We start from the raw sequence: 13901 nt of genomic DNA, 5'->3' as shown, positions 1-13901 counted from the left end.
TGTAAAAAAGCTCTATAGAGCAGAAATCTTATTTTGGCCATAGCAAATGTAGATAAAGACAGAATTAGGAGAAATTTCCTGGGCAAATTTGCAATTAGATTTAGTCTTAGAAGTTTGAAAAATGAAAATTAGTGGTTTTCAAAGGGCAGGTTGGTACTCAATATCAAATCAAAAGGTTAATTGAAAGTTAAATTTTGCAAAAAGTATGGAATAGTAGTACACAGAAGGAAACCAATGGAGGGTTGGAGTTGAAAAAATAGGTCAAAATCCATTATTTCTGGAATTATTTTAGTAAATTTGGGACCTATAATCGGACAATTCGGGTTCTCTGGTGTTCACCATTCAAATGACCAGAACAAAGAGATCCTTCGCAACGATATATCCAGGCTCCCATTGGGCATATAATCGTAGACCAGCAGAAGCTCTATTTTACACCTGTACCAGCCATGAAGTTGCACGAGGTTCCAGTGTTAAGCTTGTTGATGCTCGAAATCTCCGTCACAAATTGCCTCACACCCTGCCCAAATCATGGAATATTCGCTTCACTGCAACTTCGACTCTTGTGGGCAGAAACCCCTGGTAAACTCGCCAAAAACCGCCAAACCCCAACAGCTCCTTGAATCCCTTCTTGGTCAACATGATATCCTTATAGGTGAATCTATGAGGCCCACATTCAAGCTACCAAGCTTCGATGTGCTCTCTTTCTCCCCCATATATGACCACAAAGGCTATCGTTGCTGCTAGAAGCAGCGCAGTAGAAACCATGAGAGCTATAACCCGGTGCAACATTTTTTTCCCTAAATGGGAACGAATGGAAGGAAGATTCTCAACAATTAAATCCTTTGCAGATCAATTAGTATTGAAACTCCATCCCATAACATGTTGAACACTCGATAAAGGCCCTGTGGACGAAGAAACCTACATACATATCCTCTACAGTTATATTAAACAAATTAACTACAGAAAATAACACAGGCCAGAAGGGTTTCGCCAAACTAGCAGGTCCTAAGCTTACATTAAGCCTTTGTTTCACACCATCGTAGTCTATCCAAGCCTTTAAATTCTCTCCACTTTTCAAACTCAGCACCTGCATTTCGTTGGCCAATTTACCATTCTTGGACGACACAGCAGTAGAAGCATTAAAGACTATGCCATTGAATGCTGAATGTACCTTATTGAATGCTTTCTGTTTATCTATGGTCTTAACTGATCGATTGATGATTAGGATTGGGCTTGACGAGAATGCCAGGTATCTAAGTGCAGGAAGGTGGGCACGGTATACATTTCCTTGGAGTGATGAGGAAGGTGTAAACAGAAAGAAGATTTATATAAGCATTAGTCCTCCCCTCCCAGTCACACCCACTTCTTGCCTGCAGCGGGCCAAGAGTAGAAATGAAAATGAAAATCTTGGAGGCTAGATTGTAGAATTTTTGCTTTTTGCTCTATGCAATTCAATCTTTTTATTATTCAAATTAATGATGGGCTGGCTTAACTTTTTAATAGTGCCCTCACTGAAAAGGCCTATGCAATTCAATCTTCTTATTATTCAAATTAATGATGGGCTGGCTTAACTTTTTAATAGTGCCCTCACTGAAAAGGCCTAAAGAAGCTTGGGAAAAAGGTGTGTACTTTTTGCACTTCTGGGGCAAAACATGTGAACTTTTTGCACTTATGGGGCAAAACATGTGTACTTTTTGCACTTCTGGGGCAGTGGAATAGAAAAACATTTCATTTTGAAATGTGATACTTTTAGAGACATCAGAAACAGTTACATGAGTATATTAACATCAGATATTTCATTTTGAAATGTGATGCTTTCAGAGACATCAGAGACAATGACATGAGTATGTTAACTTTACTTTACAACACTTTGATTGTGGCTAACACATAAAAATTCACAATTATTGTGACCTTGGTCCTATCCTCCTTACAGATGATATGACCCAATAGTCGAATAACGAATTATTGTTATTATTATCTTATAAGCAATTCTAATTAGATTTACTGTCCGCTTTTCATTGCGGAAAACTTTATTGGATCCTGGGTGATTTAGAGAGCACCTCAGGCCACCAAAACTGTAGGTTTTAACCCCGTACAGAAATTACCTACATATGATTCTAAAACACAGAAAATAAACAATGCGAGAGCATAACACATAAAACAAATATACACAAAGATTTTCCCCTGGATCCCGAAACCAAGACTACTAGATTGATTTTTCATTATATTCCTTTCAATGTTACAATACATGTTTATACATGACTAAGCATCCAAAACCATGGACCGAAAACTATTGCGTCCAAAACCATAGGTAGGTCCGCCCAACCTAATATATGGTCCAAAGAATTTTCCCCGGGGCGCTGCCCTGGAGATTGTAGAGGGGGGGCTAACCGCCCCTCTCAAACCCCCCGGACAAGGAGGGCCGCTGCCCCTTCTATGACGCCCTTGCTGCAGCCCTCCCTCCTGTGACCCCCCCACAACGCAATCAACGCAACGAAGGGGGTGGGGGGAGAACCCCTGGTTAACTACGTGGACTAGTCGTGGAAAGAATATAACACAACTCAACAAAAACTAGCTATCCATTTTAGAAAACTTTGTTGAATCCTTTTCCATGGGTAATTTATCCAATCACAAAAACCAGACTTCGATTTTGGACAACTTTGTTGGATCTTTTTCCTTGGGAAATTTAAAGAGTATATCAAATCAGTGAAACCAACCTAAATTTAAATTTTGTTGGACCTTTTTACCCAAGTGAGTAAAAAATCTTTAGACTACCAAAACTATTATTCCCTGAATTACCAAAATTATTATAATTTAAATGATAAAACTTAGACTATTTATGATGATTCATAAACAAGACGAGGAACTCCTACGACACATTAATACTTTAGGTCTTTCATAAACAGCAAGTTACTTTTTCAGCTTTTTGCCTCTACGATTTACAGTCAACATCTTTTATTCTCAACATCCTATCCAATTGTTTGATAATTCATCTTTGTGAAAAAGATCGAAAAATTAGATATATCTTTCATCTTTTAGCTACCTGCAAATTTGTAAAATAATTTTTTTGTGGGTAAACAAATCTTTGTTAATTCAAACCTCGATTTAATAACAGTCAACATCTTTTATTCTCAACATGCTGTCCAATTGTTTGATAGTTTATCTTTTAATCTCAACATGCTATCCAATTGTTTGATAATTCATTTTTGGAAAAAAAATAAAAAGAGAATTTAGCTATATCTTTGTTTGATGAATTATTTCTTAAAAAAAAAATGAAGTTTTTGGGATATGACCAAATCTTGGTTAGTGAACTAATGATGGTTAATCCAGCACTTGCACCTTGTTAATTCAAAGTTAGGACTTAGGTGTCTAGGTAATTAGAGAGTTGTTGTCTTTTGAGCTTTACACTTTTCTAATTGTTATATATTTTTATTTTTCCAAAAAAATAGAACATTTTTGAGATACCACAAAATATTTCATATTTTAATTTGGGGATGAGATATCATAAGCTATTATAACATGCCACTTAATCACTTTCCCAAACTTGATAGGACTAAACTCAACTCATTGTGAGAAAAATCGTTTGATTTATTACTTCACCAGAATTAGCTTGACTAACAAAATGGTTTTGTTTGAGCTTTAGTTCTTACATTTCTAATATATTTTTGATACACAATGACTCATATGTCTTGTTTGAGCTTTAGTTCTTACATTTCTAATATATTTTTGACAGACAATTGCTAAATTTATGAGGTAAGAATTTTATTTATAATTTCATGTAGTGGTTGTTTTGAAATTGGAGGAAAAGAGAAAATTTTTAGGTATAGATTTTATTTTTGTTCTCATATATTTTCTCTTTTGATAAGATTTTATTCTTTCTAAAACTATTTTATTCAAGTTTTAGTTTTTTCCATTTATAGCATAATTTAGGTAGAAAAATGGAAAAATTGAGGTAAGGTTTCAATTTCACATATTCAATGTGAAGAAAAGAGTTTTTTTAAGCTATATATTTATCTTTGGTCTTAATTTGTGTGTTATACTTCTAGGGTTTTATCATTTAATGTCATGCTTCTGTTATATGATCTTATGTAGATGTTTTTTCAAGATAGAAGGTAGTAATTCACATTACTTGTCATGCTCTTCATTTATACTTTAAGCATGGAAATAATATAAATAGATCTCTGTTGTAGTAGCATTTAATAATTCCTTAGGGGCTACATTTTAGCCTATGAGATCCTAAAAACACACCTTAAAAACCTAAATCCTCATATACAAATTCAAAACCTAATCCATAGACCCTGAAAACACAACTTAAAAGCATAAACCCTCATAAACTGATTCAAAAATGTGAACCACAGTAATGAACTTAGCTCTAGAAAATTCCATGGTAGGGATTCTACTATGCATGTTGTGCTTTTTTCCACCTAATCTTGTGAGTTGAAAACATTCATGTAGTTATTTTAATACTGTTGTGCTCTTTTCCTCAAGTGAAATTAAGGCACATATGCCTCAAAATATGGCAATCCAATTTGATGAGCTCACAGTCTACAATTATTTTTGTATGCTTCTAGTGTGCAAGTCTAGTCTAATGAAAATGAGTGCTTTTAATTTGTTGTTTGGGATAGAGAAATCAGTCATGAGATTTAATCCCATGCTATGGTTGTAAGATTTGGTATTGAGAATTATTTTTTCAAACCTTCATCAAATTATGCCTTGAAATCTATTTTTGAAAAAAGTTAGTCTTTTACCCTTTAATTCCTTTTTTTTGGTTTAGGGTGAAATACACTTAAGATATATACATATATATATATATATATATATATATATATATATATATATATATATATATATCCAATTTGAATGAATCCCATAAGAACACTAATTCTTAATTTTTATTGTGTCCTTGTAATACACCTAACATGAATACATATTTTTTAATCTTTTTTTATCAGGTCTTTGGCATTGAAAGATGAATACATGAAACTTATTATCCTTTTGTTATTAGTAATGGAAAGGATAGTCCCTGCAACCTTTAACTCTTGGCCTTAATCTCATGGTTATGTTATAGTTTTTTTACCCTTTATATAAGGTTGAGGTTTTCAATCTCATCTCTTTGTTCTTTATCTTGGGCCAATCCTTGAAATTCAAAAGGGTTTGGGTTTAATTTTTATCTAATGCATTGATGACAATTTGAATGAATCCCATAAGAACGCTAATTTTTATTGTGTCCTTGAAATACACCTAACATGAATACATATTTTTTTAATCTTTTTTATTAGGTCTTTGGCATTGAAAGATGAATACATGAAACTTATTATCCTTTTGTTATTAGTCATGGAAAGGATAGTCCCTGCAACCTTTAACTGTTGGCCTTAATCTCATGGTTATGTTATAAATTTTTTTTTTTGTCTCTCGGTCATGGTTAGGTTAAAATAACATTGCTTTTGCATTTTTCTACCAATAAAATACTTTTAAAGTTTCATCAGTTATTCCTTTTAGAATCAATCAAATTGAAGTGTGCAAGCTAATAGTAACGTGCAAAATTGAAAACCTTTTATATAAGGTTGAGATTTTCAATCTCATCTCTTTGTTGTTTATCTTGGGCCAATCCTTGAAATTCAAAAGGGTTTGGGTTTTGGGTTTTTTTTATATAAGGTTGAGATTTTCAATCTCATCTCTTTGTTGTTTATCTTGGGCCAATCCTTGAAATTCAAAAGGGTTTGGGTTCAATTTTTATCTGGTGCATTGATGACAATTTGATTGAATCCCGTAAGAACACTAATTTTTATTGTGTTCATGCTCTTACTATTTTAGTCATAAAGTTGTTGGAAAATTCTCTTAGACCTTTGAATCATGGCACTGTAAGAAAGGAAATTATTGTTGTTTACATGATTTAGCTGGTGTATAAGTTTACATTTATTGTTGAATTGAATAGTTTCTACAATACCAAGATTAGAATGGAATGCAACAACTTCGGGTTAGCTTAGGTGAACTACTAATTCAGCTGGTGTATAAGTTTACATTTATTGTTGAATTGAATAGTTTCTACAATACCAAGATTAGAATGAAATGCAACAACTTCTGGTTAGCTTAGGTGAACTACTTTACAAGTTTCCGATCAATGTCATAGGACCATGTGTAAGTCTGTAAGTCATCTTCTCACTTTTGTCATTTCCTGAATTTGGACAAATAACACATGGATTGTTTAGAAGTGGTTGAAATCATAATAAGGAGAATTGTCAATTCAAAGTTTAATATGACCTCTTAAGCTCTCACAGTTAGCATGCATTTACCACCTCTAGGGACTATGGTAGCATGCAGTCAACACACCCAACACTTCAATTTCTTCCCGTGTTTCTATTCTTGACTTCTTCAGCTTTCGGCATTCCTTTGCATCTCGGTACAATTGCTAGTTTCATTGAGTCTGGAAAAGTGAAAAAAAAGAAATGTTGACAATTCAATAATTATGTAAACATTAACTGGAGTGACTGATCGCCAAGGTTATGGAGGATGCTAGTGTTCATAGTCAAAAGTACTATCTGCACCCAATACAATTTTTTTATCTCAGTGGTTGTTTGATTTTTTTTTTAAAAGATGGAGAAAGTTGGCCTCACTAATTGCATTAGTAAGAGAAGTAGAAAATTTGGCAAAAATGGTAACTTCAAAAGGTAGCTTTTGGCTTAGAACTCAGTTTGGCCATGCTTATAGTAGTTGAGAATCTCTTCTAAGAGGAATAGGCCTAAAGATTCAGATTATAGAAAAGAATTATTGAAATTTTCCATATTTCGAGGGGAAAAATGATTGATGAAATTTTACAGATTTTGGAAATGAAATTTATCTAAGGGGTGTAATTTTGGTAGCATGAATAAGCTAAAACACATGTTGTCTCACATGGAATCTCATGATTAAATCTAATCAATCTAATGACTTTGGTTAAAACCAAAGAAAAATATCTCAGGTAAATAGTCACTATACATATGGTAAGTGAATCAATTCTTTACAAAGAAAATAAATTATATTAAAGTGAAATCAATAGAATCAACAGTACCGTTGGTAAGTGAATCAACACTTTACAAAGAAATCAAACTATATTAATGTCCAGTGATGATCAAGGAAAAATCAATAGAATTCAATACGGTTTGTAAGCGAATCAACCCTTTACAAAGAAATAAAAATAAAAATATATTCATATCCACTGATGATCAAAGAAAAATCAACGAAATTCAAGATTACAGATTGTACAAGTAGCAAAAGACCAGCTAACTCATCCTCTAAAATCTAAACCAATCTAGAACAAAAGTGCAAAATGATAATAAAGAGGAAACGTGGTAGTATTTAATCAATGAAGAAAACCCTATAAATGTACTAGAGAATAGTCAGGAAGACATGTTTGATGTCTATAGAATGAATTTCAAAAATTTTGTATGGGAGATACTGGTAGAATCTTGATTCCTGGGTAAGAAATGAGAGCAAGGCAAGAGGCAGAGAATGAATAGAGATTGCTGATGATGGTCTTTAAGTCACAGAATATTTATCTCACTTGCAAACACAAATTCTATCCATCTGCATGCAATCTTATTCTCATATTTGCGACAATGATGCTTACTGAAAAAAAAGAATTCAGTGATCAAAGCGCAGCAAAACATAATTACCCAATATGTGTTTACTGAATCTTGAAACTTTCAAAGCCAAAGCTTCTATGCTCTCTTGTCACTTCCTTTGTTGGGAATTTCGTTCCACATTAACATGATTACTACATCTTGAGATTAGCAGCCAGATACACTTCTGTCACTAAGGCATTGTGGCATACCAACTCCATTTTTCCTCTGTTCCCCCGGAGAAATGTCAATAGGACCCATACTTGTCAAAGAACAATCTGAACATACAGAGACTCCCCTGGAGGCATGAACACTAACTTGCAAACTCTGGCACTTATTCTTCGCATCATAACACTCGTTTTGGAAATCATTGTGAGGACATGGCAAATCTGCATTGCAAGAAAGGTTAACCAAATTCAAATTGACATCACCTGCACTTAAGGCACATCTGCCAGGCATAATCTGTAGGGAAGAGTCCCCATGTTTGTCTGTTCTAGGCTGCTGCTGATGAAGGTAGGATGTCAATTCCCCATCAATTCGACTACGAAGGTCAGCCAGCAAACATCTCAATCTTGTTATCTCGGCCTCTAGGAGGGACTGGCTTTGTATTTTCTTCATCAGTTTCTGATTTTGAGCTTTCAATTGCAAAATTTCCCCCTCGAGGGAAGCTGTGTGCGCTTTCTTCTTCTCTGTGTATTTTCTAACAGCCTCTCTGTTCCCCAGTGGCCTTTTCCTGGAGTTTGAGGAACTGTTCTGACCTGACTTATCTAGAGAATCTTCCCCTTCTGAAGCCAAAACAATTCTAGTGTGAGTGTGAAAACAAGTATGAGTATGTGAGTTATCAGGGCCAGGAGGGTTGCATGTGTGGATGTGGGTGCAGGCATGAGTATCCTTGAGAAGTTCATCAAAAATACTCCCAGCAAAACAACTACTGGAAATATCATCGGACATGTCTATGCCACGAAAGACATCTTGGTTTGTGAAATGTAATTCGTCATCCTCCATAATACCCAAAATAATGCTTTATCCCTCCACTACAAGTTTCCCCCAAAAAAATTGTAACCGGTCTAATATCTTCTACAATGCAAATGAATATTATATTTCAATCATAAGAGCAGCATAAACTAAACTCAGGATTGCGTACAAATATTGGGCAAAATGCTGTTTGATACATCCTTGTCAACAAATAGTCGACACAAACGCATGCCTAAGTCATGTATTCTCGGAGAATCAGCACTGGAATAAGAACAGCTCATAGAGTTCTGAGCAACAAAAAACGTGGTGGCCACAATTTCAGAGCCAATTGGACCCATAAAGTGAATCCATGAGAGCTGAATCACAAACCATTGTGAGGTAAAACCTGCTGCAGAACCAGAATTGCAAAACAGCCTTGTCAGCCAAAATCCAAACCAAAAAATTCAAATCCAGATACACGCCACAAAATACTGTGATGGGCATAGATGCAACAAAGACATTAAAGCTCCAATCCCTTTACCGGGCACATATATAGATATTTACTTATGAAAAAAATATTAAAAAAATATAAAATTGAGAACTGAAAATTTAAACTCAGATACATTCTCCAATATAATGTGATTGGGCATAGATTTAACCGAAACTTAAGAGCACCAGTCACTACCAGGCACGTATACAGACATCTAATTAAGTAAAAAAAAAAAAATCCAAAAAAGCAAAAATTGGAAAACCGAGAATATGAGCTCTTCAAAACCCAGTAAGAATGAATTTTCACAGGAAATAGGACTTAAAAAACTCGAAAAAGTTAAAACTATTTCTTGAGTGAAGGAAAAAAGGCCTATTATAAAACTAAAACCTAAAAGAATATGGAACTGCAACATTTTCACGTCTTTAAAAATTTAACCAACATGGTGTTGTTTAATTGGAGAGGTCAATGAAATGTCAAGCCTTCTATCAAGGTGCTACTCTGGTATAAGTAGTTAGGGTATATGGGTGTGGATTGTGGCTGATATTGGTTCATTGGCAAGGTGAATGGAATATTAAGCATTATACTGGGGTGCTGCTTTGGTATAAATAGTTAGGGTGTATGAATGTGGACCATGGTTGTGGTTGTAGGTATAGGTGAAGGTTATAGGATTGAAGCAAGAGGGGTAGGGTATGTACATCTTTATTACTTAGAAAGATTCTCTAGTCCCTAATAAAGTTTCTTAGAGCTTTTCGCTATATTTTGTCCCTTAAATTAGATTATTATTTTTATTTAGTTTGAGTGGTTGAGAGTCAATTTCAAGGGACATGTTTGGACCCTTGTGATAAGGCTTAAGGAGTAGGCTCCTTTCAACTCTCTCTAAGTCATAAGTTATTAGTATATTTGGATTGTGGGGTTAAGTCATAAGTTATTAGTATATTTGGATTGTGGGGTTATTGGATATGCTCTTGTTGTTATAATGACAACTGACAGATTTGATTCTGGGCCTGGCCCGGACTACTCCATGGAAAAAATATATATATTCTAAAAATATATATATTCTAAAATCTGGGTGCTTGGGTGATATATAGTTGCAAGACTTCCAGATCAGGAAAAGATGCCACCTTGCTACTTAAATTCTGGCTGTGAGCTGCTCCAAAGGGATGAGATTAGGTGCAAGTCAAAGTGACTTTTGCAGGACAATGATCCTTAGAAATCAGAATCTAAACTAAAGGAATTCCAGTGTTATATTTGTAAATCAACCAAGACTTCCAGGGTCAGGGGAAGATGTCTCTTTGCTAAAATCAGAATCTAAACTAAAGGAATTCCAATGTTATATTTGTAAATCAACCAAGACTTCCAGGGTCAGGGGAAGATGTCTCTTTGCTATTTAAATTACCAGTTGTTTTTAGTGAGACTTTTTGGAAGTTTTTCCGGTGGGTTTTCCTGGTCTAACTTCTCTAAAATCTGGCGGGAATTTATTGATATCACAAGCTGGATGGTAACCTCTAAACAATCGAAGTGCCCTAGGGGTTTTTCAGAGTGTTGAATGAATCCATATATGCAGTAAAAAAACCAATTTAAATAACATAAATCAAAATTTTATCAGAAATTTTTCCATCACATTTCAGTACCAGAAAGTCCAAAAAATCACAGTAAAAACAACTCCCTATAAAACTCCTTATAAACTGCTAAGGGATGAGGTTAGGCACAAGTCAAAGTGATTTTGTCAGGACAATGATCCTCAGAAATCAGAATCTAAACTAAAGGAATTCCAAGGTTAGTAAATCAACCTGAACACAGCCATATGATTTTGTCAGGACAATGATCCTCAGAAATCAGAATCTAAACTAAAGGAATTCCAAGGTTAGTAAATCAACCTGAACACAGCCATAAAAGAAAACAAAAGGTATGCCGATATAAGGATATTATATTCCGATAGGACGGTCTGTGTTGCAATATTTTCAAGAAATTAATGCAGTTAAATTCAAGGAATAAGCAAACCTTCTGCACACACAGTATATATATATATCAAAAGTATATGTCAATTTAAGGACAGTAAACTTTTCTGGTGTGATCCGTCTTTCAAGATTTTCAAAAGAATGAAATGCAGTTAAATTCCATGGGATGAGCAGATTTTATGCACGCTCACAGTGTGTATATATATTGTCATTCCTTATATATATACACACACTACCAGCAAGAATATCTATATGAAAAAAGGAAATACTCAGAACGAAGTCCTTAATCGAATAAAAATTAAAATACCCAGCAAGAATATGGTGTCTACAAAAGCAAAAACAGGAAAAAAACTATGTTCGGTAAAGAATTTCAGATCAAGTGGGATATAATAACTGTTTTTACATCAAAAATCAGAAGAGAGCACAAAATATAACTCACCCAAATTTTCTGAGAGAAAGAACTGCTTCTGGTAACTTTGTATTTTTTAACAGAGACCTGTCAGAAAACAGAGGCAAAACTGAAGCTCGAAGGTTGCTCTGGGAAGCCCAGTTCTGGAAACTTTGTACTTTGTAACAGAGACCTGTCAGAAAACAGATGCAAAACTGAAGCTCGAAGGTTGCTCTGGGAAGCCCAGTTCTCCATGTTATATAGTGCTGTTTTTTGCTCGCGGTTTGCGATGCAAAATGTCGTCATAGCCTTGCGGTTTGCAATGGGAAATGTCGCCATTTCTGAATTTTCAACGACAAATTACTCCATAGTGATAACATCCAACGAAAAGGGCGTGTCAATTTTTCAGAGACCAAATGATATTCTAACCATTATCATTGCGTATTCATTGGGCATTGGTGAGGTGCAGAGTGTGTTAAATGGTGGTAAAAATAATTACCTATCTGTCCTCACATTTGACGCACAGAATGATGCAACATGTCTCAGAGTGGAAATATATATTTGACATTTGCAATTGAATAATATGTTTAATCAGATTGACTTTCTGTTGACGTCTCCACTTAGGTAGATATGTTTCTTATGAGTTGAATGTAGGAGGGAAACCAGCCATGCTCCCAATTATTTTAATTATTATAAATTTTAATAATTAAATCGCGAAGAAACATTTCTAAAAGCATTTCATCAATTTAGTATTTAGCTTAAATAACTATATTTCTTGTGAATCTAAAACATTGCATTGCTGAAATTATAGTTCATTAAAATTATACACACTTATTTAGCATCTAAATTTCTCTGAAATCTTAAATATTGTTTGAGGAATCTTTGGCGAAAATTACATAGAAAAATTTTTGTCGACGCGTTTCGAATAAGCCAGTGTGGTTCATCGTCAGGACAAGTTGGTTCCTGACGATGAACCACAGGCTGGTTCGAAACGCATCGGCAAAAGTTTTTCTATGTGATTTTCGCCGAAGATTCCTCAAACAATTGATATGGATCACAAAAGTCTCAATTCAATAAATCTTAAATATCGTTGAGATCAATGTTGATAAATTGGTGAGATTATGTTTCATTTCAAAATTAAAAAAACTTAATCATATAGTGACTTCAAACTTTCAAAACCTTGGCTGAAAATTACCCATATTTTAGGTTTTACGTTTATTGATAGAATTATAATAATAAGTTTGTTTGTTTTTGCTTTTTTTAAATGGGATAATATTTTTTCCTTGGGTTTTGAGTTTTAGATATATTGTTTTTGTTTTGTTTTTTTTAAATCATTACTCAAAATGATATAGGAAAAAGATTCCTTCTTCAGAATGCATTTGTTTTTTTCACAGAGATTTAGTATACACATTTGTAATAGACTTGTTATTTTGATAAATTCATTTTTTTAGATTCATCTTAATCATGTATCTCTCAAGAGTACGAGAGGATCAAATCTCATTATATGCAAACTTATTTTTTTTGTAAGCTTTCCAGGACTACATCTTCATCATGTTCAATAATTGGGGGCAAGAAATTGAACTGATGACTTCAAATCAAGGAGTTGGAGTGCTTTAACAAAACACTTAATCACCATCTATCCAAGAACCTGTACTTTTGAATAATTTATTATTATTAACATTCTAGATTAAAAAATGAATAAGTTACACATTTTCCTCTTATTAAGAAGTAACCAAACTATTTTATCTTTAATTACTTTTTCTTTTAGAGCATTGAAATATTAAAAAAAAAATAATATCCATTTTAAGGGACCCACCTCACTACTAAGTCTATTTTTTTTTATTTTAAATATGTATATCTATATATATAGAGAAAGAGAGAGAGTTCATATTGAAATATATTACTTAATATGGATTTTCAAACAATTTATTTAAGTTCTAAATTGAAGTATTTATAAGATAAATACAAGTTTTATTTGTTTTTTAATTACTTTATTTATATAAAATTATATTAACATATTACTAGAAGAGTGAAAGTGAAATATCAACAAACCAAGTCAACATAATGAGAATGCGATTATTAATGTTTTCTAATGTTTTATAATGTTTTTACATGATAATCATTTATGTATAACAATGATTTTTCCTTTACAATACCTTTTTAAGGGATGTGTGCCACACAAAGGCACTTACACATCCCCCTCGTACTAGATTGTAAAACTACTCAAAAATAAAAATAAATAACAATGTCTGTTAGAATACCACACATATTATGTTTTAAAAATTACTTCCAAAGGAATCCAATTTGTCTAAACATATGCAAAAAAACCCCAATGATAAAAGTATTAAATAAACACTCTCAATAATGGTGACTCGTGGTTGAATTGAACTCCAAAAAGTAGAGGGGAAGGAAAATGCATTTTTTTTTTTGGCTAAAATTCACACTAGATTTCTATTAAAACCATATTTTACCATTTTACAAAATTTCCATCAATAGATCTCACTCCTTAGGAG

At 33.6% G+C, this 13901-nt stretch overlaps 1 pseudogene across 2 annotated transcripts; it reads right to left on the bottom strand.

Moving 5' to 3' along the window:
* Window positions 1–6173: 6173 nt before the first annotated feature.
* Window positions 6174–11893, bottom strand: LOC149173535 (basic leucine zipper 19 pseudogene; annotated as a pseudogene). Of its 2 annotated transcripts, none has more exons than XR_016259134.1 (2): window positions 11440–11893; window positions 6174–8961 (listed from the first exon to the last, which is right to left on the bottom strand). The product of XR_016259134.1 is annotated as a basic leucine zipper 19 pseudogene, transcript variant X1 (transcript). The 2 variants fall into 2 exon arrangements; XR_016259135.1 differs by having other exon boundaries at window positions 6174–8958.
* Between the last annotated feature and the right edge of the window lie 2008 nt (window positions 11894–13901).

This window comes from Pinus tabuliformis, chromosome 4_2 (genome assembly GCF_031772625.1).
Source record: "Pinus tabuliformis cultivar Carrire ecotype Pingquan chromosome 4_2, CPIR1, whole genome shotgun sequence".
In the NCBI taxonomy this organism is placed as follows: domain Eukaryota; kingdom Viridiplantae; phylum Streptophyta; class Pinopsida; order Pinales; family Pinaceae; genus Pinus; species Pinus tabuliformis.
The sequence above is the reverse complement of the archived record's forward strand: the minus strand, read 5'-3'. Positions and strand labels throughout refer to the sequence as shown.